Source organism: Talpa occidentalis, unplaced genomic scaffold, assembly GCF_014898055.3.
Source record: "Talpa occidentalis isolate TD23 unplaced genomic scaffold, MPIMG_talOcc4v2.1 talOcc4.13, whole genome shotgun sequence".
NCBI classification, from domain to species: Eukaryota; Metazoa; Chordata; class Mammalia; order Eulipotyphla; family Talpidae; genus Talpa; species Talpa occidentalis.
Genome location: NW_023601322.1, coordinates 12,853,053 through 12,878,572, shown reverse-complemented (window position 1 = coordinate 12,878,572; position 25,520 = coordinate 12,853,053). Strand labels below are relative to the sequence as shown.

At 37.2% G+C, this 25,520-nt stretch overlaps 1 protein-coding gene across 2 annotated transcripts in view; it reads left to right on the top strand.

The window, feature by feature from the left end:
• Positions 1 to 25,520, top strand: part of WDR7 (WD repeat domain 7) — a 286,826-nt gene that overhangs the window by 232,402 nt on the left and 28,904 nt on the right. The window lies entirely within an intron of this gene.

Here is a 25,520-nt window from a genome sequence, read left to right as displayed (position 1 = left end):
ATCATTTATCCCGAAAGCTTTAAAATTTTTTAAAAATATTTTAAACTGACTGTGTAGAGGAGTGTATTTCTGTTGGGTATTTACCCCTCCCTCATTGGGTATTTCTTATCCATGTTTTCCTCTGAATTGTAATATTCAAGATTTTTACACTATGAAAGAAAATTAAATTCCTGCTAATATCTATAAATGGAACTCCATGAGGCAGAGTTCTACTGTTTATAAACCCAACAGTTCTTAGAAGCATTTTGCTATCCTTGCAAAAGCATTAGGTAGACTAAAGTTTATTGCAGTTCTCAAAAAAAAAAAAAAATTCACGTTTCACTAAATTTTTTAATGCCATTCAATTTCTTAGCCACTCTCTTTTCCCCCTTAACACATAAAACATGCACACATATTCATTCCACATATACTTAGTCCATAAAATTAGAGAATATTAGATATGATAGTCACAGTACATTGAATTCATTCTGGAATCACTACCTTGTATTTTTTATATCTATTCTTAATGTATAAGTTACTTAGAACAAGACCTAGTATTTAGTAATCATTCAACAAATATGAACCATAAGTAGTCTAAAAATTATCTAATGAGAATATGATTCTGTAATTTATGATAGGTTCTGATGTTGATGGTGATTTAAAAAGAGCTTGTTGTCAAAATTTGGTTACTCCTATGTCAAATAGAACTCTCAAAGAAGCTCATGTCCAGAGTGGAAGCTTACTGAGTTAATAAAAGACATTGCTCAAGTGTGGAAACATATGAAATGATGTGTATCTTAAAGATTTCATTTAAGTTCTGTAAACATCATTTTATTTGCCATCTCTTGGTTGTACCAAGGCCTTTTCTTTCCATAACTGGTCCACTGATTATTCTTCTACAACATTTTTCTTCCTAAACCGTACTAACTTCTGTTTCTTTAAGAGGATTGAGAAATTAAAGATACTAATAAAGTGATCTTGAGTATAGTCTTAGATGTTTCTGCTTTCCCCTATCTTTTACAGATATCGCAATTATACCAAATTCCATGAATGTATTTGTCTTCCTAACAATGTCTTTCCACTGTTATTTCATAATTTTTTATAATATTTAACTCAACTACATATATACATGGACAGCTGTAGGTCATAGCACTCAATGGTATGTGCGCACCAGAGAGTTGCCTATTAAGCCTGGCCTTTCTCATGTCAGTCAGGATGTTTTCCAGAAGGAAATAGAGAGCATTGGTTTACTCACAGATGAGGAAAATACAGCAATTCTGCTATACCACCATTAGTGCATGGTGCCTGGAAGTTTTTACATGACACTGTGAAATGCAGATGGGAAGGGCCACTTGTGTGGCGAGATACTTGCTATCTAGTAGGTGTGCCAAAGATGGAACAAGTGTAATACGTTTTACATTGGGGGGTGACAGGCAACAATGAAGGAAAGGGTGAATCCTGTGGAGGTAAGAGAGACAGAAAGAGTGAAAGAATCAAAAAGAGGGGGATATTTAAGCTGCATCTTGAGTAGATGATCTATAGGCACAATGGAAGAAGAAAACTTTTTAGAGAGAGGGAATAAATCAACAAAAGCTCAGAGACCTTATTTAGCTGATAGCGCTTTCCAAGAAATACAAGGTTTCTGCTAAGCAGGAGCAAGATTTGCAAGAGTGTGGAAATATGCTAGGAGAGAGATGCAGTCTCGTCGTCAGGAGGGGTGAGATCATGGTAGGCCTTTCCTGGACAGATGGCTTTATAGTTTGGAGTCTTCTGGGTCAACAGTGACAAATACAAATGCCTGCAGAGGCCAAGCAAGTAGCCAAACTTTATAAAATGAGGCAAAACTTCTTAGCTTAGCTTTTCTTGTTTTCCATTTTGATCACACCATCCACGAAAGATTTTTTTAAATGCTAGTTTCTATATAACAACAGTGTAAACCTTTAACAAAATACTTGTGTGCTCGGGACAGAACTGGGAGGGGTGGGGACAGTGTCCGGCTGGAGAGTTCAAGCACCGTAGAAAGATTGCAGCCATGTCTTGGCTCCTGTCAGCTGGTACCAAGTGAAGCTGTGGGCCTGGTGTCCCCTAATCTTGATTTTTGTCAAGATAAAGTGAAAGCCTAGGTTTTTCTGTTAAGACTCCCATTTTTTAAATATTAGGGACTGGTTTTAAAAAAATTTAGAATGCATAAATTAATGCTATGCTGAATGTATATAGCAGCGCATTCCCAGAAACCACTGGTAGAGGTTTAACCAGGGGAGCGACAGCTTAGATATCCCATTTTGGGAGATCAGGATTGTAGAAGACGAATTGAAGAAGGTTTTCCCTTTTGAGGCTTTGGTAACAGTCCAGGCAACAGCTGATCTGGCTTGATTGGTTTCCTCTGTGACTGAGTGAAGTAAAGGAGTAAGAAGTTTGGTAAAGAGCAAGTAGATTGCAATATATTTAAAATACCTTTTTAATATATACCCTGAATTAAAATATAAATGTCCCTAAGGAAAAAGCAATAGGAAAAGTTTTTGAGAAAATAATTTTTAAGGATGTGCTGTGTGTGAACTGGTAGGAAACATAGTTGTTGTAAAAGGCTAGATGTAGTTTAGTCCTAGAGAATTTTAAAAATAAAAGAATTGTGGAATTGTTGGCAAGACTTAAAGGTTAGGATTTCATCTACAAAGTAATGGAGGCCACTAAAGAGGCTTTAAAGGAAAGACTTTATTATTTCCAATAACAAATCATCCAGAGATAACAGATGACATGAACTGTTCCAATTGTATTCTCAAGGACCAGGATCATTCCATCTCTAGGTGCAGTTCCTGCTGCAGAGCCAGGAGCCTATGGCAGAGGCAGCAAGATTTTACAGCAAATACACTGCCTGAGAAAGCCTGTTTGCATGCCTCAGTTGACCAGAATGCCTTACATACCCACTCTTAAATCAGCGGCTGGCAAGGAGAGTGGAGTGGTCGTGGTTGTGTCTGTGACTGTCCCAAGCATGGGCTTGTACCGCCCCAAGGAGACTTGGCAACTCCAAGGGCTTGATGATAGTGCCCACCACCAGGGCACCTATAATCCTCCACCACAGTCCACTGAACCCCCTCACCCCTCTGCTCCCAACCCCCTGCCCTCCCCTTCTGATAGCCTGTTTAGTCCCCAGATTTCAGGGGGCTGTTTTGGCCAGTTTTTATCTATTCCTTTGCTTTGTTTTTTACATTCCATATATAAGTGAAATTGCCCAGTATTTATCTTTCTCCTTCTGGCTCACTTATTTTGCTTAACATAATCAGTTCTGTCTGTGTTGTGACAAATGGAAGGATTTCATCTTTTTTATACTGAATAGTATTACATTGTGTATATACACCACATCATCTTGATCCACTCGTCTGTTTTGGGGTTCTTGGGTGGTTTCCATAACTTGGCTATTGTAACTAATGCTGCAGTGAACATAACAGTGCATATAGATCCCTTTGAATTAGTGTTTTTGTATTCTTTGGGTAGATACCGAGGACACATTTTAAAACCAAGTAGAGTGATAGTAAGATTACTTTAAAAGAATCAGCCTCCCCCTTTCCAAAGAAGCAGTGAGCTGGGAACGAAGAGTGTTGAATAAAGCCCCCAACTCCACTCCCTTCCACAGTCTCCCCCTCGTTATTCTAGGAGAGGGTTCTCCTTGATTACCTTTTACTTTCCCTCACCCCTTTGGCTCGGCTGATCGCCATCTTACTTTAGAGTAAGCTATTAAGCAACCACACATGAAGTCAGAGTAGGCACTTAGAAATAATCTGCATTCATTCCTCTGAAGTTTAAGCAATGTTGCTGTTCTCTAAAGTTACATCTTCATCTAGACTGTTCATGAATGTGGTGAAAGGTATCAAAAACAGTTTATTTTCAGAGGAATGACAGGAGCAAGAAAATATCTGTAGATGCCTACCACACCAAATTAAATACTGCTTTCTCATATACACGGAGAGTCGCCTTTGTAGTAGTAAGAAAGTCAGTTCCCATAAGCCTCTTGAACATGCCAGCATATGGCATTGTTACTATGTTGCTGTAATTTATGTAAATGTGTTGTCAGAGATGAATTAAAACTTACAGTTGTAAATCTACAAGGACATAGCTATAACTCAGCCAGATTTATGATTTGTAGACACGTATATCAAGTCTCTGGAATTACTGCCTCTACTGTAGACAGAGGTTAAAGAAGAAGGTAACAGCTTACATGCCATTATACATACACAGCAGTTTGTCATTTGTTGGTAGTGGCATGAATACAAAATACACACAGTGGACGTCCTTCACCCGGAACAGCCTGATTGACAAATTTCAAAAAGAATGCTGAAAGAAAAACCAACAAATGAGGAATCAGGAATTTCATCTGAGACCTAATTTACTGACTCTGTTATTTAACTTCTCTGAACCTAGAGTTACTAGGTAAAGACTGCTTTTGAAAAATCTGTTACTACCACCCCAGTATACTCTGCATGGTTCTTGTGGGGTAGCCATACATACATTTATTCATTCAACAAACATTTATTGAGTACCTACTTTATATTAGGCATACAATATTTCTTCAGGCAAAGAAAAAATTAATTTAAATTAAAAATTAATTAGGCAAAGGTCCTTACTTTTATGAAAACGAAGTGAAACCAGAATGATGAGATTCTTTAGAGTGAATATGAAAGGGCTTTTGAAAATTGCAAGATGTGTACAAAGGGAAAATGAACCATTCATTGTCATAGAAAGCAGCATCTCCCCTGCATGACTGTGTGTGTGTGTTTTCTCCATGTTTGTTTCTCTCTGCCTAGGTGTCCCTTTATGGTAATTCACTAGACACTGTCATTTAGTATTGTTCTTTCCAAACTAGCTGGCATATCAGAATCATGTGCAAAAATTTCCAAATGGATTTCTCTACTACAGACTTCTGAATGAGAATCTCTGAGGCAGGGACTCAGATATCAACATTTTTATAGGGTGCTTCCAGGTAATTCTCGGCAGGCCAGGGTTGAGAAACTGGCTTTACCAGATAAAATAACATTCTATGAGGAACAGCTATTGTGCGAATTATTGTGAATTAACATTTTAAGTCCCCAACGTGTACAAAATCAAATAATTTAAAAATAATTTACATTAGATCTGGAATCAAACACACCCCCCCACATATAAACCTGTCACACAAAGGTTTATGTTTATAGACATTTTGTTGACATACTTATAGATATTGCAATTACAGTCCCTGTTTTTGTTTTGAAATGTTACATAAAACCACAAAAAATTATTTTGAGATTTCAGTTACTCCATCCTATCTAGAAACTTCTTTGGCTATCTTGAGCCAAGGCCAGAATGCCTCGATTTCCATATTGCATTTGAGAATTTTCTGTTATATTATCAACTTGCCTGACAGAGCTTTAGACACCTACAGCTGAATGAATGCCCAACATAAACCTTCTTTTCTCTCCTTTTCCTTCTTCAGTCCCTCTTTTATTGAGTGCCTACTTTATATTAGGCATACATGATTTTTTTCAGGTCCAAAAATTATGTAACATGAATTTTTGGAATAGGGGTTGGTAGAAATTAATTATGTAGTTTATAATGTTAACATTGGGATGCCTGGTGAGCACTCAGGTGGAGTTGGCGAATAGGTAGCTATGCACATGCTGTGGAGCACAGATGGCATGTTTGGGCTGGAGATAAACATTTCAACGTCATTGGCATGTTGACTTAGAACGTGGCACTGGGTGAACAGAGAGTGAGAAGAGAAGCAAGGAAAAAGTCCTGGAGAAGTTCAACATTTAGAAATGAAATGGAAGAGACGCACTTCACAAAACCATGAAAAAGGATGATTTACGGGTCTGGAGAAAATCAGAGTGTCTTCTGGAAGAAATGTGCCAGTAAGATAAATTTAAGAAGAGTCCATCAGATTAAGCAACAGAATTGTGTGCCTTTACAAAGGCAATCTCAGGGCAATGCTGGGGTAGAAGCCTAGAAGTAAGGGAGCAGCAGAAAGGGAGACTTGGGTAAGTTATGCTTTCAAAACGCTTAGCTGGAAAATGAAAGCGAGAAGTAGCTAGAAATAAATGTGTCATCAAGAGAGTCTTAGCATTTTAAGATACATGTGTGAGTGTTTTTAAAATATATGACCACTGAAGAACACCAGTCCCGTGGTTACCTAAGTAAAACATTTAGCAGTAAGGAAGGGTTTGAAATGGATATGAAAGATATTTCTTTGCATTTGCTATGCAAAAGATACCCAACATTTATCTGTTTACTGTTAAATGCTAATACTACTATTCTGAACCATTTTAATCTCAATGTAATACCAATCCAAAGAATTCAAGTAGCATTAGGTCTGTGCTAATGAGAGTAAGGAAAGGATTGTTAAAACAGACCTTTGAAAGCACAGCTTAAGATGAAGAACACCCCCCAAAGTTTGTGTCAAAAGCTCCTCCTGAATTAGTGTCCAGAGGATTCAAGGACATACATTACTTTAAAATTTGGTTGATTTCAAAAGCATTCAGCTTCTGAGTATTCTCAAAGAAATTACTCAAGAGTCAATAATCTTTGTTACTTCCAGGATTAAAGCGTAGATCTCTTTTTGCCAAGGATGGTGCTTCATGACAAAAGCATTCTTTTCATATTATCAGACAAGAAGTATCAGTTCTGATGAGCACAGTTTTTAAAGACTTTATCTTTTCACTGGACAAGAGAGACAACACAGGTTCAGTTTGCATTTCCTTCATGCAAATGTAAGTGGTCTCCTGGGCTTGAGCTATTTTCTTACGGTGTAGCCATCTCACTGAAGAAAGAGCTTTACTCTGATTTTTAACCTTTTCCATAAAGCAAATAGAGAGCTGTTTACAACAGCCTTTGTCTGGCTTTGGCATTGATTTTAAATCACCTGGATTGATCATGTGGTTATGGGACTTTAAAAATCCCACCAAACACCAAAGCCTCTGAACACAATTAGAATTGAGGGGTTTTTAATCGGCTTGCATTATGTCCATAGGAGTACATTTTAAATTATCCTTAACTCCTGCTCATGTTAGGAGGGGGAAATGCGCCAATCTAATGTATAGTGTCTGAGTTTTATAGATACTCTCTGTTAAGCACGTAATGTACCTAGTTTTCAAAATGAGGAAGCATCTAAAATCTATGTCTGTCTTTGAGCATTTCACTGCCTCGGCAGTTTCCTCAGCCAATCAGAGAAAAACATGCAAATAGGCCAGCTGTCAAGTCACACACTCCTCAGCTGCAGGACAACAGTGGGACTTAGGCAAGCTGATCTCAACCAGATTTGACAAAGAGGTGGAAGGTCTAAAATTAAATAGGTCAACACAAATTCTCTAATAATAGGTAGATGTGACAAGACAATGAGGGATCCCATAGGAAAACTGCTTTTTAAAGACTGCTGATAGTGTTGCTTTTCATTTCAGATTTCCCATCATCAGAGGCAGCTAAGTCTGAGCCATCTTATTTGATGATGAAACAGGTCCTGTTTTTCACTAATTGCTGATTAGATTATTTTTCTTTAAGATTAGTGTTTTAACAAAGTAAATATTTAGAGAAGCCGACTTTCCTTTAAGGCAGTTATTTTTCTAAGCTTGCTTTAGTACTTCAATTTCGTTGTCATGGCGACTAGGTAATATAACTTTTCAAAAATGGAAACCTGTTTTTAACCATATTGTACCAATCTACTAATCATAAATGTAGTGTTCAGAATGGGCAATTTATACTGTTTCTTGCCTAACTGAAGACAAAGTTTACAGACAGATGATTTCAGTAATTACACACACACACACACACACACACACTCCTCTCCCCCTCTGCGAACAGTAAAACATAAAGCACCAACAAAGGAATTATTGGTTTTGATCTCCCACTCTTTCTAGTTAAAAAACTTGTATCTCTAGGATATTTATAATTTTGTGATATTCTAATAGCAGCATCTAAGTAAATAATATAGTACTGTTTCCTCAATACCTATAAATAATGATCAGTGAATAAAAGAAAAAAGATTCTTATCGCTAAACTGAACAAATAGGTAATTCTTTTTTTCTAATGCAGTTAAAACCTTATAAGAGATCAGTCTTTTATTTCCTAAATTCACTCACAACCTATTTTACACAATTGTAATTGTTTTTTTTTTTTTTTAGATATTCTCTTTTAATGTTGTAACAATGGAAACATATTGTAGGTCTTTCTGCAACATTATGTTGGAGGAGTATTTGCAGTCTATCAAGCTTGAACTAGTGCATATTTTAATGCTAAAAGATATTATTTTGTATATTTGTTTAAAAAGAAACTAATCATGAAAAATAAGAAATAAACCTTAAAATGTTCCCCACTATTTTTTTTTCTTTCTGCACATTGTCTGCACATTTCAAGAAAGATGGCTTTACACAGCAACTTAGAAACAACACCTAATGATTAACAGAATGATGGATGTGATGAATCACCTTTTTCTTGAGAAATAATAAATCAACATATTCCTACCCATAAATTTTTACTGAAGAATGTGAAATATTAGCATCATATATTTAACAAGGTGTCAGATACAAAAACTGTTGACAAAATGTTGCCCTCAGAACCAGTGGAATATATTAAAATATTATGTTCCTTTTTTGGAAGCAATTACAGTAATTCAAATATAATTTACAATTTCCTAAATTTAATATGGTTTTCCTTCTGGCTCACTCTTCTGCTGATAAGAATGAGCGTGATCTGCTTGGGCATTATCAATACTAGGCCTCAAAGTTAAGAAATAAAACCTCCTGAAACAGAATTTTTTACTCACGAAAAATTTGCTGGAACTTTCTTTCTAGCTTTATCAACTATAATAATTCACAAGATCCTATTTGCCCTTCCGTAGTTAAATAATTCTGTCGTGACCCTTATGAGGGTAACATTTTTTCCCCTAGCTCTGATTTTAATTTTAGGCAGACGCGATACTGAATTCGGTTTGGGTTTTTAGGAAGTCTGTCTGTGAGCTAGTTTTGATTACCTTCAGGGATGGTTGTGGGTGTTTGCACAGCGACCAGGCGTTGTTTTCACAGGGGGGTGTGTCTCCTGGAGTGGGCGCCCTGCATGGTGGGAGGGGAGCAGGGCGGGGTCCTTCCGCCGGTCATTGATTTGCCCTTCAGCTGTGTGCAGTGCGCAGAGCACCTCGGGCCTTGTTGTTGATTATCTGCACAGTGTCTCGGAGCATTATTGACCCATTGCCGCCGACTGCCTGTGGCTCTTGATTTTTCACCCCGTCTCCATGACACTCATAATAAAACATACTATCTTATTGCTACTCAGCTCTGAGAGCCAACTGAATCAGCGGTAGAAGACCACAGTGCTCCTGGAGGACATTTATTGTATGTGAGGGAGAGTGGTGTAGCAATTTTTAGCCTTCTGCCTTGTGAGGTTTTAATAGTTAATCTTTCTAGCAAGGTTTCGCAGGCACTCTGGCATTTTTATTTTGTTCAAATCTCCGACACTAGCTTGGCATCTCTGTTAACATGTGATGTTGCATTTATTACTAAAAAATTAATTTTGGAACATTGGGTTAATGAAAATATTCATTGCTAACGTTAGATTTGACATGTTGCTAGATACTCACTTTCAAAACTAAGTTTTGAAATATGTCGCAAGGTTTATACCATGATTTGTTACTACAGTGAAGGATGGTTTTTGATGTTTCTGATTTGATTTTATTATTGTTGTTGTTTTTTAAGCTGTCCTCCGTAACACACTTTAACTCTTGAAAGGTTTTATACACACCCCCAGCTTGCTTAAAGCTGTTAAGCTGTTTTTAGTGGAAAACCGATTCCTTTGAGCATGTGTCTTTTTGTTTTGTATCGGAAGCTTCATATATCTTAATATCAGATTATTTTAATTGTTATTTCTATAGCTCATTGGAGAGCCATCCCTCTGTTCTTGCCAGATGCCCAGTCCAGTATCAGGACATTTCTATTGAAAAGATAGGTCAAAACATGAGTTGCAGGTTAAGTAAATGTTGCTGGTTACTTTTTATTGAAGTTGTTTAATTTGCGTGTTTTCAGTCAGAAAAAATAAAAATTACATTAACAAACCTATTTTCAATATGCAGATTTAGGGGGTTATGATGAAACTAATTTCTGTTTTTTAATATGTGTCCAGGTTCATGAATTGCCTTAGGTAGGGTCTGTTTCAAAAATGTTTGCTATAATATTGATAACAGTCAAATTATTTGTAACTAAACACTGGAAGGTGGTAATAGTATAACAATTTAAATCAGAGAGCTTTGCCATTTAATTTTTTAACATTTTGAAGTCATAATTCATTTATGTTGGCTAGTGAATTTAGTTTTTGTGTATTTTTGTTTTTATCGAGTTTTAACAGGGAGGTTTTATGTTTCAGGGATATATTGCTTTCTAAATGTATGCTTTTAAAATTATCAAACCATCATAAAATAAGAATTGTTTTAATGAAAGTTCTTAGCAACTATTGCTCCTGGTGGGAGGTATAGAAAACCTTAATAAATGGCTTTAATAAATGCCTTCTATCTGATAGATCTGTGCAGATCTGTCAGCTCTGGTTTTATTTTTAAGCAGACACTGAATTCGGTTTGATAAATTTCATGTTATCATCATTCCAAGCAACTAAGTTATCTCTAATTTGGCTGTTTCCCAGCTAATTTACTTCTGGTTTATAGCTCCTCAATGTAAATAAAACCCAATGACAGAAAAATCAGAAGCAGGCAGCCCATTTCTCAGCCCTCCACATTAGCCTTGATTTTTTAATTCAAAAATTTAATTCAGCCTCCATGATAATGCATGTCCCACGTCACCAAGTTTTAGGACTTAACGTGATGAGAAATGATGTGGCTAAACCTCTCCGAAGCTCCAGTTGAGGCCTTTCTCAAACCTAGGTACCCAGGATCCTGTTCAGTTCAGTACCCTCTAAGGAGAATAACAGGGTACGTCTGATCCATCGTCATGCAAGCATTAGTCATTCTGAGCAAACCTTGATTCCTGTGCATGTAACACCCACAGTGTGTCAGGTTTGCGTTTCTGTGTGTAGGAGTCAAGTATCAAGTTGACAACAAACTGTGGCCATGGTGGTTTGAAGCCCTCCCACCTGATGGCTTTTGATAGCATGAGGTTTGTGTTCCACTTAAGCCTAAGTATTTCAGTGTCTTTGGACATTCAAAACCACTTGAAAGTGTATGTAAGGCTCCTCTAACCGAGTCATAGTTATCAGGTATTGCAAAGGTTAAGCCTTATCATCTGCACTCCCCCTCCCCCCAAAAAGGTGAGGTTTCATCAAAAACTTCCATCCTCACAACCTTTCGACCACAATTTGATGATTATTATTGATTATTTCACAGCCTTTCACTCACGCTCTGCCACTGCAGCCAGCCCTGATATACAGATAGGGCTGCAGTCCAGCTAAAATAAGACTCCATCTTGATAATGGACTGAGATGAGATACTGTTATTTGATAAAGATAATTGATGTTTCACAGTGAATTGGAAAGCAGCTTCAAGTGCACGGTGTTTGGAACTATAGTCTGTCCACAAATATGGCAGTTGTTTATAAAAATGGAACAAAAGAAGTCAAGTTAAATATTTTGGACATGGCTTTTTAAAACCTTTGGTGCTATGTTGTTGTTTTTTTTTAATGTTTGGTTACTTTAAGTTCTAGAGGTAAAATATATATGTTTGTATATGGTATATATTATATCTATATTATACATAGATATAGATAGATATATGAAGGCACAAATGTTATTTTTCCTCTTTGGTTTCAGGTTAGTTTGTTAAAATCTTACATGGCATGGATTTCATTGATCATATCTCCCTTGCAGACCTAATACCTAAATATTGTGTTTGGATCATGATGAATCACTGTCATATGTAAACTGGGCATCATAGGTCAAAGTTAAATTTCATGTTATCATTAATTTCTTACACACTTTACGAAAACACAATTTAAATTATTGATCACAAACATCATGTCTCCTCGCAAGCACAACTCAAATAATCTGTGATTGCAGGTTGGGTTTCTCCTCATTTATTATTAACAAATTTCTCTGAAAATAATATGTGGTCCACTGTATGTGTCTGTTCATCTTGTTTCCTTCAGCCACCGGGTTTAAGTTGATTAAGGTATCATTCATCTTCGGTACCGTTCATCCGATTTCTTTTAGTCTTATCACCTTCGTAACCCCTAATTAAGCAATAAGGCTTGACAGGGAGTATGGTTATCATGAGATAATGACACCCCAAGTGTGTTGTGAGGCACAAGGTTCAGCTGAGTTCTTCTAAACCTCTAGGGGTGTGATTATCTCATGATAAACGTGCCCCTTTGCCACTCAGTGATATCATTGGTGCATACACACTGTTGGAGTTGGGGTAAAATAGGCATCCCTATGCCCACCTTTGCATCCCTCCAAAATGTGGATTTTATAAAATGATTGGCTCAGATCTCAGACTTGCAAGTCAAAGTTTGGACCCATTTTCTTTTGTGTCATTGTTTAAATGGCATCAATTGACTTATAAGTACAGCTCTGGAAAAATAAATAGATTTACTTTCATTTTAAAGGCGAAGTTTCCCCAAAGGAAAGACCTCCTGGAGAGTAAACCTAATTTTCTTTGTTGTCGTTTTTCAGCAGTTAGTGACCCCGCTCCATTGACTGGTAAGACTAGGCATCTTGTAAACTCGGGAGAAGCATGTTGGTGTTTTTCATGCAAATGAAGTTACTAAATATACAGTTGAGAGATCTATAGGAAACAGTAACTGGATTTTTGTTTTGGAAAATCCCTTTTATCTCATCGCTCATAACTATCACAGTTAAAGATATACCAGCACAGAGGGTGGGGGAGACAAGAATAGTTTTTAACTACTTTCTGCTCAGATTTCTTATGAATTTTAATATTTCAGGGAAGAAATAATTTTTCATTTCTTTTTTTTCACATTTTATTTAAAGTTTATTTTTTATATTCCCCATACAATTACAACCCCCTTATTTTGACCCCAAGCTCTCCTTTCCCTGCAATTTTTCATTTCTTATGTAGGCTTTAATTTGGTATTTGAAAAGGAAAAAAATGGAACTGTCTACATAGTTTTGACCTGAATGGTAAGGGGAAAAAGATGCTGCCATTTAGATGGCATTTCTTCTGGGGGAGTGAATATGTATGTGTATTGTTGTTGTAAAAAAAAAAAAAAAAAAGAAGAAGAAGGAAAGGAAAATATTGGAAATACTTTTGAATGCTTTCAATATGACTTCTAGAGAAAAACTGTCTACTAGATCTTTTTGTGGTAAGAGAATGTTCTGTGCCTGCACTACATTAGCCAGTAGAGTAGCTGCTGACCACGTGTGACTAATGGGACTGAGGAACTGATTCTTAATTTTATTTAATTTCAATTTCAATAACTGATGTGACTAAAGTCTGGCATGTTGGATAGCATAGATCTAAAAGGACAAAGAAGAATAGCCCTAAAAGGTAATCTCTCTTAAACTTCTCTTGCAGAATTGCTGAGAAATGAATGACTTCGTGACTTGAAAGAATGTTCTTTTCTAATTAGTCCATTTTATGATCTTTTTTCTTTGAATATTCAAGTAATAACTGAAAAAGTAAATTAGTTTTATAAAGTTCTAAAGTTCTCCTTCATGGAATTTTTATTATTCATCTCTAATTTATATTCTATTTTTCAAAAGTACTCCTCCAGTAGTTAGGTATTTGATGTGTGTTGAAACCATTAATCAAGTAATGAAATTAAAGTAACAGCTTTCCTGACAAAATGAAACACTTTTCTTAGGAAGCAATTCTATCAGCCAAAAATGCGGACACTTTTGGCTCTTGTTTATTAACTGACTTATAATACGTGATCATGCTATGTAGTTGTTTTTTTTTTAATTTTTTTTTTTTTTTTTTTATAGAGGCATGTTTTCTTTCTTTCTTTCTTTCTTTCTTTGTTTTCGTTTATACATGCACTGGGTACAGTCAGAAGCGCGGGAGGGTGAGAGAATTCACCAGAGCCAGAGCGGGGAGCAGAGCAGGCAGAAGGACCGAAGTACACATGCTATGTAGTTTTATTTATCTCACAGGGAGACCATGTTTTCTCTTAGTAAGAATTATAGTACCTTAGTTTGCCTCCATGCTAGTAAATATAGTTTCCTATTTCGAAAAGGTTCAGAATATGATTTAAACTTTGAATGCTCTGTTGGTGAGCCCAACCTTCACTCCCGTTGCCTTGTTTGTTCTTTCTGAAAACCACCTTTGAATTTTAAGCTATTTACCAAACTTCCAGTCTATATGCAAGTGACTTCTAAGTGAGTAAACCAGGAGTATGTAAAGCTAATGTCTTTCTTTAAGTGGAAAGTAAACATTTCTGAAAGCATGCACTGATAATTCCTGCTTCAGTTGCTATTTTGTATCTGCATTAATTTGGTGTTTTAATGGAAGACCCACCCCTTTTGTTACAAGCGCTGCATTACCATTTGTTGGCAAGTAAAGCTGTGTTTGAGCTAAGTTCTCACTGAGCTCCTTAGGTGAGCAGAGCTGAGTGCTGCCATCGCAGCAGAGGGGACAGGGGCTTTGTGCCTTTTCCCTGTGGTGTTCAGTGGCTTGGGGGAGCTGATCTGTGGTCCAGAGGCCTTTGGGAAATCCTTTCGCTTTCCTAGGTCCCTATGAGAGCCATCATATTCCAACACTTTGCCATTTAATTTTAAAGAAGTCTTTTTTGTTTGCTTCTTTGTTTTTGTAAACAGTTGAAAGGAGTTATTTTCAAGTAAAATATCCTATAGATGAGATCATAGTTTTCTTCAAAACTAGATGAGAAGAGAAAAGAAGATGGATCTAGATGAAGCAAAATTAACCATGAATTGATAACTGTTAAAGCAGGATGAGGTTCCTTATTCTATTCCATCTGCATTTGTACATGTCGAAATTTTCCATAATAATTTTTACGTACAAATAGATATAAGTACCAATCTGTAAACACTGAGTTAGCAGCAATAGCAGCATCATTACTGATAATACTTATGAGATAAAATTTACTTCTACCATAGCTATTCTACTTTACACTCCTATTGCTCCAGCCTCGCCTGTTACCAGGCTCCCCGCGGTCTCTGTGCTCAGGCCACGCTAACTCTTGTCAACTTATTTTAACATCTCCTTTCCTCTTACTCAGAACCTTTGACATTCTCTGTTCTCACTCATCATCTCTCTCCTTTCCCCACCCACATATCCTGTCTCCCTCCATCACTTAAATTTACCTTTGCCCTCACTTGTTCCTAAACCAACCACCCCTTCTTACCCCATTATTAACCAAACTGTAATGCTGGGGACTTGGCTGATTCTCACTCAGCTCAGCCCCACCGGAGGTCCAGTTGTTCAGCTCCTGTTCTGCTGAGGTTAAAATGAGACACCTGCTTCTCTCAGCTTTGGATACAACATATGAAGAACACACCCCCTCTCACCTGCTACCCTCACCCTCCTCCTGTGTCATGTAGGTAGTGGGGGAGAAATGAGTCAAATGAGATTTGGGTTAATCTTAAGGTAGGTGGGTGTCTTGGTAAAGTTGAGTGCCCATGACCCTGGGGCAGGGAGGGGGACACAGTTTCTAAAAGCTTTAGATATCATGTGGGCCACACACAGCAAGTTTTCCCCCTCCCCCCTGATCCTGGGCAGTCTGTGGACATGAATAGAAGCTTGAATGACTGTGAGATGAGGAAGAAGGAATCTGTCTGTTGAACTCTTAGCATCTTGTACCACTATAAAATGAGGTTTATTAGCAGCCATCCAAGATACTATTTAAAATGTGAATACAAACCCTCTGCTTTAAAAGGAGATCCTGGGGCCTCCCCTGGTGGCGCAGCGGTTGAGCGCTGGGCTGCAGCCTCTGCAGCGCTGGTTCGTTCCCCGGTCGCCGGCGAGGGTCCCACAAAAAAAAAAAATAAAATAAAATGAGATCCTGGAGACCTCTAAGAGGAACACGGTATTAGTGGAAGAAAGAGGGTCCACATCTTTTCGTTCCATTTCTCATGATAAGTTTATAGGTAATTTAATGAAATATTCAGACCTTTCATGCCTTTCAAAATATATTATTATATTTTATAGTACATATTTTGCCAGGTTTTGAGCAGTCTTCATTTCTTCTAATTAGTCATATTAACCAATTAACATTGAAGACATGAGGCCTGTTCAGTGTAAAGTAACCTCAAGCCCATGCTCTTTAATTTTATAAAGCACACATAATGAAAAAGAATAATTCAGCTAATCAAATACTATCTTCCTTTTCCTTATCTATCTTGATTAAGGCAGCTGGTCTTCTGTGATCACTCCTTCAGCTGAGAGTCCATTCCAAGCCACATGTGTCAGTCCCACAGTGTGTCACCGTGAATGGTGTGGGCTGAGTAGATGGCTGCCGCGGCTCCTGTGGAACTAGCACCACCACACAGCAGCTCAGCATTGTGAGAATTAAAAAGTCAGTTTCTGGGAACCACAGACAGTCTTCACATTGATCAAGTTTCCTGTGTGGAATGTTTCTTCTCAAACTAAAGTAGCTCAGAAATGCTAGCACCAGCATTGAGACAAATATAGGACTACATGGGGGCCTTTTGACAAAGAAATTTCCACAGGAGTGACTTTTCTCTTTTGTTGATTTTCAAGTGAAGATTAAATCTTGAGTTTGTCCCAAAGTAGAAAATAACGTACTTCTAACAATATTGAGCATATGAATTAATAGTTAGCTCTGAATAAGTCTTATTAGCAAGAAGTATAAATTGAAAGTGTATGGTCAGTGCTATATGGAACATGTGATATGGAGAACTAGTCCAAGTGATAGCCATTTTGGGAAAACAATATAATTAATGCAAACATAGGAAGACATATGGACCAGACTGTTCTCCCCCAGTCCTGCCCTGTGACTTTGCAAGGCCAATCCGACCCATCCTCAAATATCTCCCAAAAAGAAACTCTAATATGCACCTGTTTACATTTTATTGTGAAGAAGCATGTCCAGCTCTGGGCATCTGCCCTTCATTTGAAGCTTGAATGAGAGGAGCGGCTGAACCAGGAGCTGGTACCAGACATCTGTGCTCCACATCCACTGTCATTCGTGCTGGTCTGCATAGCACGTGGTGGTCTTGTACATTTCATAAAATGACAAACCTCCTAAACTGAAATCTACATTGTAGTAATATTTCGGTTATTTGACTGCATGCTATAATTTTATGTATGTGACCCATAGATTAAATGAGATGGAATAATGTGGGGGGAATTGATACACTTAATAAGGTAATAAATTTAGTTCCTAAGAAGGAGGGTAGAAAAACCTCTTGTGTTATTTTGGAAGATTGAAATATGTATCTGTGAGCTTAAGGAATTGTGTCTGATACCAAAAATTTGGAATTCAAAAAAAGGAAACGTTTTTTTCTCAGACTTCTACCTAATACCTAGCTAGCTCTTATCAAAGAACAGTTTGACATATGGATGCCAAGGCTGACATCGTAATCAATTTAATTTTTTCTTTTCTTTTGGAATGGTGCCACTTGCTATAATGAGATGGGGCTGCCTGGAAAAATAGTAAACTTGCTGACCACTCTCTGAAGGCACATACCGTGATTTTAAATTTTTATTATCGTAAAAGTGTGACGTCGTGTCTAGGGTAAAAGCCTCTTAAAAAATTGAATTTGTATCAAAAGAAATGCAGAAATGTATCTAATTTGCCTCTCTCCCTGGATAGGTCTTTTCAGCTTTTAAAACGGCTCCATTTTAAGTACGTTAGCAAAGCAGTTTTCTGCAAGCTGTCAAAAGGAGCTTCTGTCTAGGGAAGATGGTGGGATGTGGGGGGTTGTGTGTTTTTTCTGTTCACCCTAGTTTATAGGAAACCCTTTCACAGGCGTAGTATCTTCCTGTAAAGTGATCCGTCATCTCCCAGGATAATCTTCAGATTACTGGATACATATTTGTCAGGCATCAGGCAGATAAATTGCTGTCAGTCAATGGTCTGGCAATTGCTTGGGGGAAACAGACTCTTCCTTGCTAGTATGTCACTTATTTTACATCTTTGTTGATTAAAATGGAAGGAGCAGAGCTGCTGGTCCATTGCTATTTAAGGGGCATTGTCGTTGCACTTCTGTGTGCTGTGTGTTCTTTTGAAGGGAAAATCCTTGGAAACTCATGGCTTTGCTGTGCTTAACACATTTCTAAATTCCTTCTTCTTCAACTTTTGTGTTTATTTGTGACCATTCTATGTGGTTCCTCATCTTCTCAAAAAGACGAATTTGGTCACTATTACCTGGAAATTTTTAATTTTGTGTTTTTTTAAGTTTTCCCTGAATAATTTAATTGAAACTCTCACAACATTGTTCTTATATTTGCAAGCACTTTGCTTAATAGGTTCTGTGATTTTTTTAAAGATTTATTTATTTATGCATACAAGAACTGGGGTACAGGCCAGAGGTGTGGGGGAAGAGAGGATTCACCAGAGACGGAGCGGGGAACAGAACGGGGATTGACTGAAATACACTGCTGAGGGGAGCAGCGAGCGAGATAGGAGAGGTCTGCTGTGCTGTGGGTATCTCTGGTTGGGGATCGAACTCATGCTGCAGTGGCTGCAGACAGCTTTATAAGTTGTGTCTTAACCCCTTGCACCACCAGAGAGGCCCAGGCTCTGTGATTTTAAGATAAGGAGTAACTAAGTTTTCAGCCTCCTGTGTTGGTAGAATATCCATCCATAAGTCATACCTCATCGAGATCTTTTTTTTAATCCAATTGCATACAACTCTAGCATGCATTAAATCTAGAAATTAAATTGCTGTTTCTTTCTAGGCTTTAGGATTTTACCAAACTGACCACATACTAGAAAATATTATTAAATCTCTAGAAGGTAGATAGTGATTTATTCATTCATTCAACAAAGTTTTTGGGCAGCAATGGTACATTACTCAGATGAATTAAATTCCCAAAGTATTAGAATTTAAATTTCTAAAGCAATTTATTTTAGTTGATCATCAGCTATTTGTCAAAGTGAGTTAAGAGTATGAAAGACAAAAGCAACTTCCTTTTGAATTCAGACTTCATTTTTCTGGGCTGATATAATGCTAAAGTAATATATTAAATGCTGAAGGCATTTAGCATATAGAGTAAATGAAGGCAGGGGAATCTGGAGAAAGCCACTTTGATGAAATTCTTCCAGTTTCCTCAGAAACACACAATTTACTTGAACACAGAATGAGTTCCTCCTTAACATGGTTATTTACTATTTAAGGGTATAATATTTCTGATTGTTTTTAGAGCATGGTATAAGTGATTATAGAATGTATGCTATTTATTTCTTTGGGAGAAAATATTTTGATAGAATTGCATGCATCCTGCTGAAACTAGATGTACTATGCAGTAAAAGTGTAACTCTTTGCATCTACAATATAAAATTATACCTTTATTCTACATTTTTAAAGATTTATGTATTTATGAATACAAGAACTGGGGTACAAGCCAGAAGTGGGGGGTGAGAGGATTCACCAGAGACAGAGTGGGGAACAGAATGGGCAGATTGACTGAAGTACACTGCTGAGGTGAGCAGCGGGTGAGTCAGGAGAGGTCTGCTGCGCCATGTGGGTAGCTCCCTGGCTGGGGCTTGAACTCGAGCTGCAGTAGCTGTGGACAGCTTCATAGGTTGCATCTTAACCCGTGCACCACTAGGGAGACCCTATACCTTTATTCTAAATCGGGTTCGTAACTGTTTTTCAACCATGCCACATTCTTCCCAAGCCTGTAGCTTTACTCTTCTTTCATCCTCTGTCTCCAGTCATTCACCTCAAATTCCTAAAATGTAATCACTTATGCCAGAAAGTATTACAGAGTTTTGTCACTGAGAGTTCATGAGAACTACAAGGACCCACTTGGGTGCTTCCAATTTCTGACGCCCCCCGACCCCATCTATACCAAATACCCAGGTTCAATCCCACTGTCTGCTGCCTAAGCATGGCGGATGGTTGAACATATACAATTCCTTTCCCAGTGCATTGCCACAGAGAAGCTGATCTGCCGGGGAGGGATGCTCTGGCAAATCAGCCTCACATAGACTCAGAGATACAGGGTAGGCAGTTGGCAATAAAGCATATTTGGTAGCTGAGCCACTTGGTGCTATTGAGGTTTAATGATTTCAAATCAAAGAAGAGGGCAATAAATTAAGAGATCTCTCAGAAGGAATTGGAGCATCCGCCTAGTTCACTATTTAAAGAGAGTCCAGAAATATTCAATAAGAAGCTGACTGTAATCCCTGCCCATTCTTATCATTCATCCCTGTATTAAATATTTTTTGTAATACGGTTCAGTGGAGAATCTCTTTCTCCTCTTAAGGAGATCTTAAATATCTATACTCTGCATGAGGGCTGCCCCTATTTTTTTTTCAGGTGAATATAAATAAACGGAAATATTAGATTTTTTTTGGTGCATGTACTTAGAGAAGAAATAGGGCTTCTTCTCGTAGATTCCAAGGCTTTGAAAGAAACATATTTATAAATCATACTTTACTAAAAAACTTTTCAAAATTAAATTCTCAGGAAGTTAAAATGTTGTCATGAACAAATTTATCAGTGATATTAAATTCCTTGATTTGGAAATGGAGAATTCTTAGTAGTTTTGACAAAGAGATAAACCAGAAATATATTATTTAGGATATATATGAAATTAAGCTTGCTAGATTAGGAAATCATGAAGAATTAGATGTTGCCAGGTAAAAATTGTATCTTCCCTCCAACCTTAAGGCAGTTGGACCTTTGGGGAAAGAACAGAACCTCTAAGGAAATTGCACGTGCCTGGAAAGGGTAGGCAAAGTGGCCTCATCTCTCCTTTCTGCGCTGTCCATTAGTATGGAGTGGGGCTTAAAATTTAGGCTTTCGCAAGCAGCATGATGTTTCTTTAGGTAGGACACTCTTTATTCTTTTTAGCCTATAATGATCATGTAAGCATTTAAGCTTATTTAAAAAAACTTATTAATATTTCATTTGAGAGATAGAAAAGAACATACAATTGTCTACTAAAAACTGCCTGCAAATAACCTTCAAACAAACAAAGCCCTGGATGGTTTCCATACCTAGTAAAGCAAGAACCACTTTTCTAAAGTAGAAACAGTATCAAATGAAGTTTCTAAAGTGAACCATTATGGTGTATAAATCCTTAATTGCCTAAGCATTTTTACCAGGAATGGGAACTTACTTGACACCTTTAAAAAAAATTAAACTTAAAACAAACCTGGACTAAACAATGAATTGTTCAGAGGAAGGGAAGCAATTACTTTTCAGAAACAACATATCCTTCTCCATGGTCTCTGGCAGAGTGTTTTCAAGTATGATTTGATCAATAACCTCACAGTAGTGGCAGATATAGAAAAGAATAAATGTTTATCACACTTGTAAACATCAGAGGCAAAGCAGAAGTATTTGCTGAAAAGGCAACCAGTTCAAGCCATTCTTGAATTTCCCCATGAGTCAGATGGATTGGAGGGGGACATTTACTATTAGATCTCTACGATTGGATATTAATGACTGAAACCAGGAGTGAAACTAACAATACATTTTTATTATAATTATCATGTTTCCTGACAAAGTGAAATAAGAAATTAAGCTGAATTTTCTGGTGGACATTTTTAATTTCTATATAAACAGAAAACATACTCTTACAATAAAAAGGAGAAGTTGCTTACCTATGCCTTTAAAAAAAAAAACATAATTAAGCCTTTAAAATTTAGGCCTCCCTGGTGGCGCAGGGGGTTAAGACACAGCCTATGAAGCTATCCACAGCCACTGCAGCACGAGTTTGATCCCCGGCCAGGGAGCTACCCACATGGCGCAGCAAACCTCTCCTGATTCACCCACTGCTCCCCTCAGCAGTGTATTTCAGTCAATCCCGCTGGTCTGTCCCCCACTCTGTCTCTGGTGAATCCTCTTACCCCCTCCACCTCTGGTCTGTACCCCAGTTTTTGTATGCATAAATAAATAAATCTTTAAAAAAGTAATAAAATTCATTCCACTCCTTGTAAAAAAAATAATAATTGTTACTTAATTTATCTTGGAATATGTTTGACACTTAAACTGATCTCTAGATTCCTGCTTTTTCAGAAGAAAGATGAATAAATTACTTAGAATATTAGCAGATGAGCAAAGAGCTGATGACAATAGTGGGATGTTGAAATGTGTAAAACAAAAGCCAAGAGAGTCAGGGTAAGTAATCAACCTTCCTCATTTTCAGTTAGTTTTTTTTTTCTTTAGTTCTATGCCTTCCAATTAAACAATAAATGTGTGTGTATAAAGTAAAACTTTCCTTTGGATCCTAATTTTAGAGAAGCCATTTTCTCCTAAAAGTCTTTGCAAGAGGGATGAAGAACAAGGGTGAAAGTCCACCCCCACCCCTTTATTGTGTTACTTTCCTTACATTCTATGGAAGCTAAAACAAAGGAATGAAGACAAAGCAGGTGTACATTTGAGCCTTGAGAGACTTCTAAAAACTGGTCAGGAGCGAGCTGAGTTCACAGAGTGTTTCTCAAAAGAAGAGTTTGCTATCCAAAAATCCCTTACCCAAAAGACTAAGTATTCTTGGGATGTCGTGTGCCTGCCTACCCTATGGGCCTGTGAAAGACTGGATTTAAATTGCAGGTCTCTTGAGAGCTGTGCATGTTCCTGGAACTCTTTTACTGAGCTTCGGGGAGGCAAAGGTCAAGTACTACCATCTCTCTACACGTATATTTGACACTGCTGTTATAGGCATGATGTGGGTTTTTTATGGTTTCTATTTAATAAAATTGGGTTGAAGTAGACACCCTTAAAATATGGAGGTAGGGGCATATTCTTTGTGAGACAAAATGGTCTGCAGGAAAAGAGTTGAATTCTTTTAGTGCATTTCAAACCAATGTAGCCTCCATGGCTTTGAATTTATCATTTAACTTCCACATTTCTTTACTATGCTGTTTGCTTTTACAACTCCTCTCATTTGGAATTGTATTAGTTGAAGCTAGGGGTGGGTGTCTATTTCTATGTATTAGTTATCAACTAATAGCTGTGAAAATCATTGTAAAGCATCATGATTAAAAGCTAGTCACCACAAAATAAAATTTACTAAGTTGTACGCATAGAAAATCATGTTTTAATCCAAAGAATAGTGCCCCTTTTTTGGCATGTGATTTAAATGGCTGTTATACAAAAGAAATAAATGATCATATTCTACTTATAAAATGAGAAAATATCTTAAAAATTTAGAAATATTGAATATTTGAGAAATTGCAGGCCCCATTCTTGATTGTTCCAAGTTCTTGATAGTATATTACAGCACTTAATAGCTAAGGAAAATAAGCTTCTGGCAGCAATATCCCAACCTATTACCCAAATGAATAATGGGTCATGTAGAAGGTATAATAATTTATCCCATGATTTTAAATATCTGATAGTGTCTTCTGCATGAAAAGTCAGAGTTGTGCGAATGTATTTAGAATCTTATATTTTAAAATATGGTATAAAACACTTGACAGCATGTGAGCGGAATAAAATCCTGACAGTATAAGCCTTTAGATTGAGGTGAGACTTTGTGACAGAAAGTAGCAGACTTCAAAGTCTCCCCATGTTCTACAGCACCCATCTTTTTGTTATATTAGAAAAAGCTCAGTGAAGATCAAAGACATCTTTACAGACACATCACCCAAAGCAGTGATAGTGAAGACAAAGATAAACAGCTGGGACTACATCAAATTAAAGAGCTTCTGCACAGCAAAAGAGACAATAACAAAAACAAAGAGAAACCCCACCAACTGGGAGAACATTTTTGCACCCAACACTAATGATAAAGGACTGATCACAAAAATCTGCAAAGAGCTGATGAGACTCAGCAACAACAAAGAAAATAATCCAGTCAAAAAATGGGCAGAAGAGCTAAAAAGAAACTTCTCTGAAGAGGAAATGCAAATGGCCAACAGACATATGAAAAAATGTTCAACATCACTTGTCATCAGGGAAATGCAAATCAAAACTACCATGAGATACCATCTTACACCAGTGAGAATGGCACATATTAAAAAAACTAGCAACAACAAATGTTGGCGAGGGTGTGGAGAAAAAGGAACTCTTCTGCACTGTTGGTGGGAGTGCAAACTGGTCCAACCACTATGGAGAGCTGTGTGGAGATTTCTGGACCTACTAAACATAGAGCTTCCATATGATCCAGCAATTCCACTCCTAGGTATTTACCCAAAGGACACAGAAACATCAATTCCAAAGAGCACCTGCACCCCTATGTTGATAGCAGCACTGTTTACAATAGCTAAGCTTTGGAAACAACCCAAATGCCCAAAAATAGATGACTGGATCAAGAAGATGTGGTACATATATACCATGGAATATTACTCAGCATTCAAAAAAGATAAACACATGCAATTTGCAGCAACACGGATGGCGCTGGAAGGGATCATGCTCAGCGAAATAAGCCAGAAAGAAAAAGAAAAATACCGGATGGTCTCACTCATAGCAGGAATCTAGAAAACTTAAATAAGGGACCAGGAAAATGAATATAAGAAAGTGAAAATCAAAATCAACAAAAAACTATGAACCAGAGACACTTTTTGGGGGGTGGGGGGCGGGAGGGGAAGGATTGGGGTCAGAATGGGGCGTTTGCAATTGTATGGGGGAATATAAAAATAAAATTTAATATTAAAAAAAAAAAAAAGCTCAGTGAAGAATTTAGAGTTGGGAGAGTGTTTTTGAATACAGAAATCAAGAAAAGTTAAATTCATTGGATAGGTGGTAATAATAGAGGTAAATACTTTAGGAATAAGTAAATGTTAGGCAATTAGGGACTGTGGCAAAGGACTAGGGGTATATTGGTGGTGGGTGTGATGTGGTAGCGTAAACCTTAGGAGGCGGGATCATATATTACTGAATCATATAGTATAAACCATTGTAATTTTTTAATTTTAATTTGAAAAAGAAAATAACATGAAATGGTGATATCATGGATTATTGAAAAAGTACCTCGTAAAATTCTCTTAAATCACTTATTCTGAGATAGCTAAAATAATGGGAAAGGAAAGTAAGAATTCCTTCAACCTTCCTCCATGATATCTTCTCCTATATTAGTGTGGGGAATCTAAGTCCTTGAACAATATCTAGGGGGGAAATAGGGTGCCCCCCCAAAAAAGTATTCAGAGAATGTAAGTCAGGAGGAACAAAATTTAGCAATAAAGGTTTTCTTGTTGCTGATGGCTGAGAACAGATAGAGATCCATTATGGCAGAGAAGGCAATCAAGGAAAAATAACCAAGACTAATGAGAACGTAGTGCTCTTGAGCCATCATCTTCTACAATAAAAGAAGAAAAATAGGAACTGAAAAATGGGAAGAAAAATAGAGAACTGAAAATAAATTATTTTATTATGTGTAAGCAGCCATTAAAATCACATGTGAATACACAAAAACACTATTCTTTGACTTAAAAAGATGATTTCCTCTTGTTTTGCAATAATTTCCTTTTTAAGGAAATTTATATATATTTTTGCAAAAATTTCCTTTATTGAGGTGACCATGGTTTACA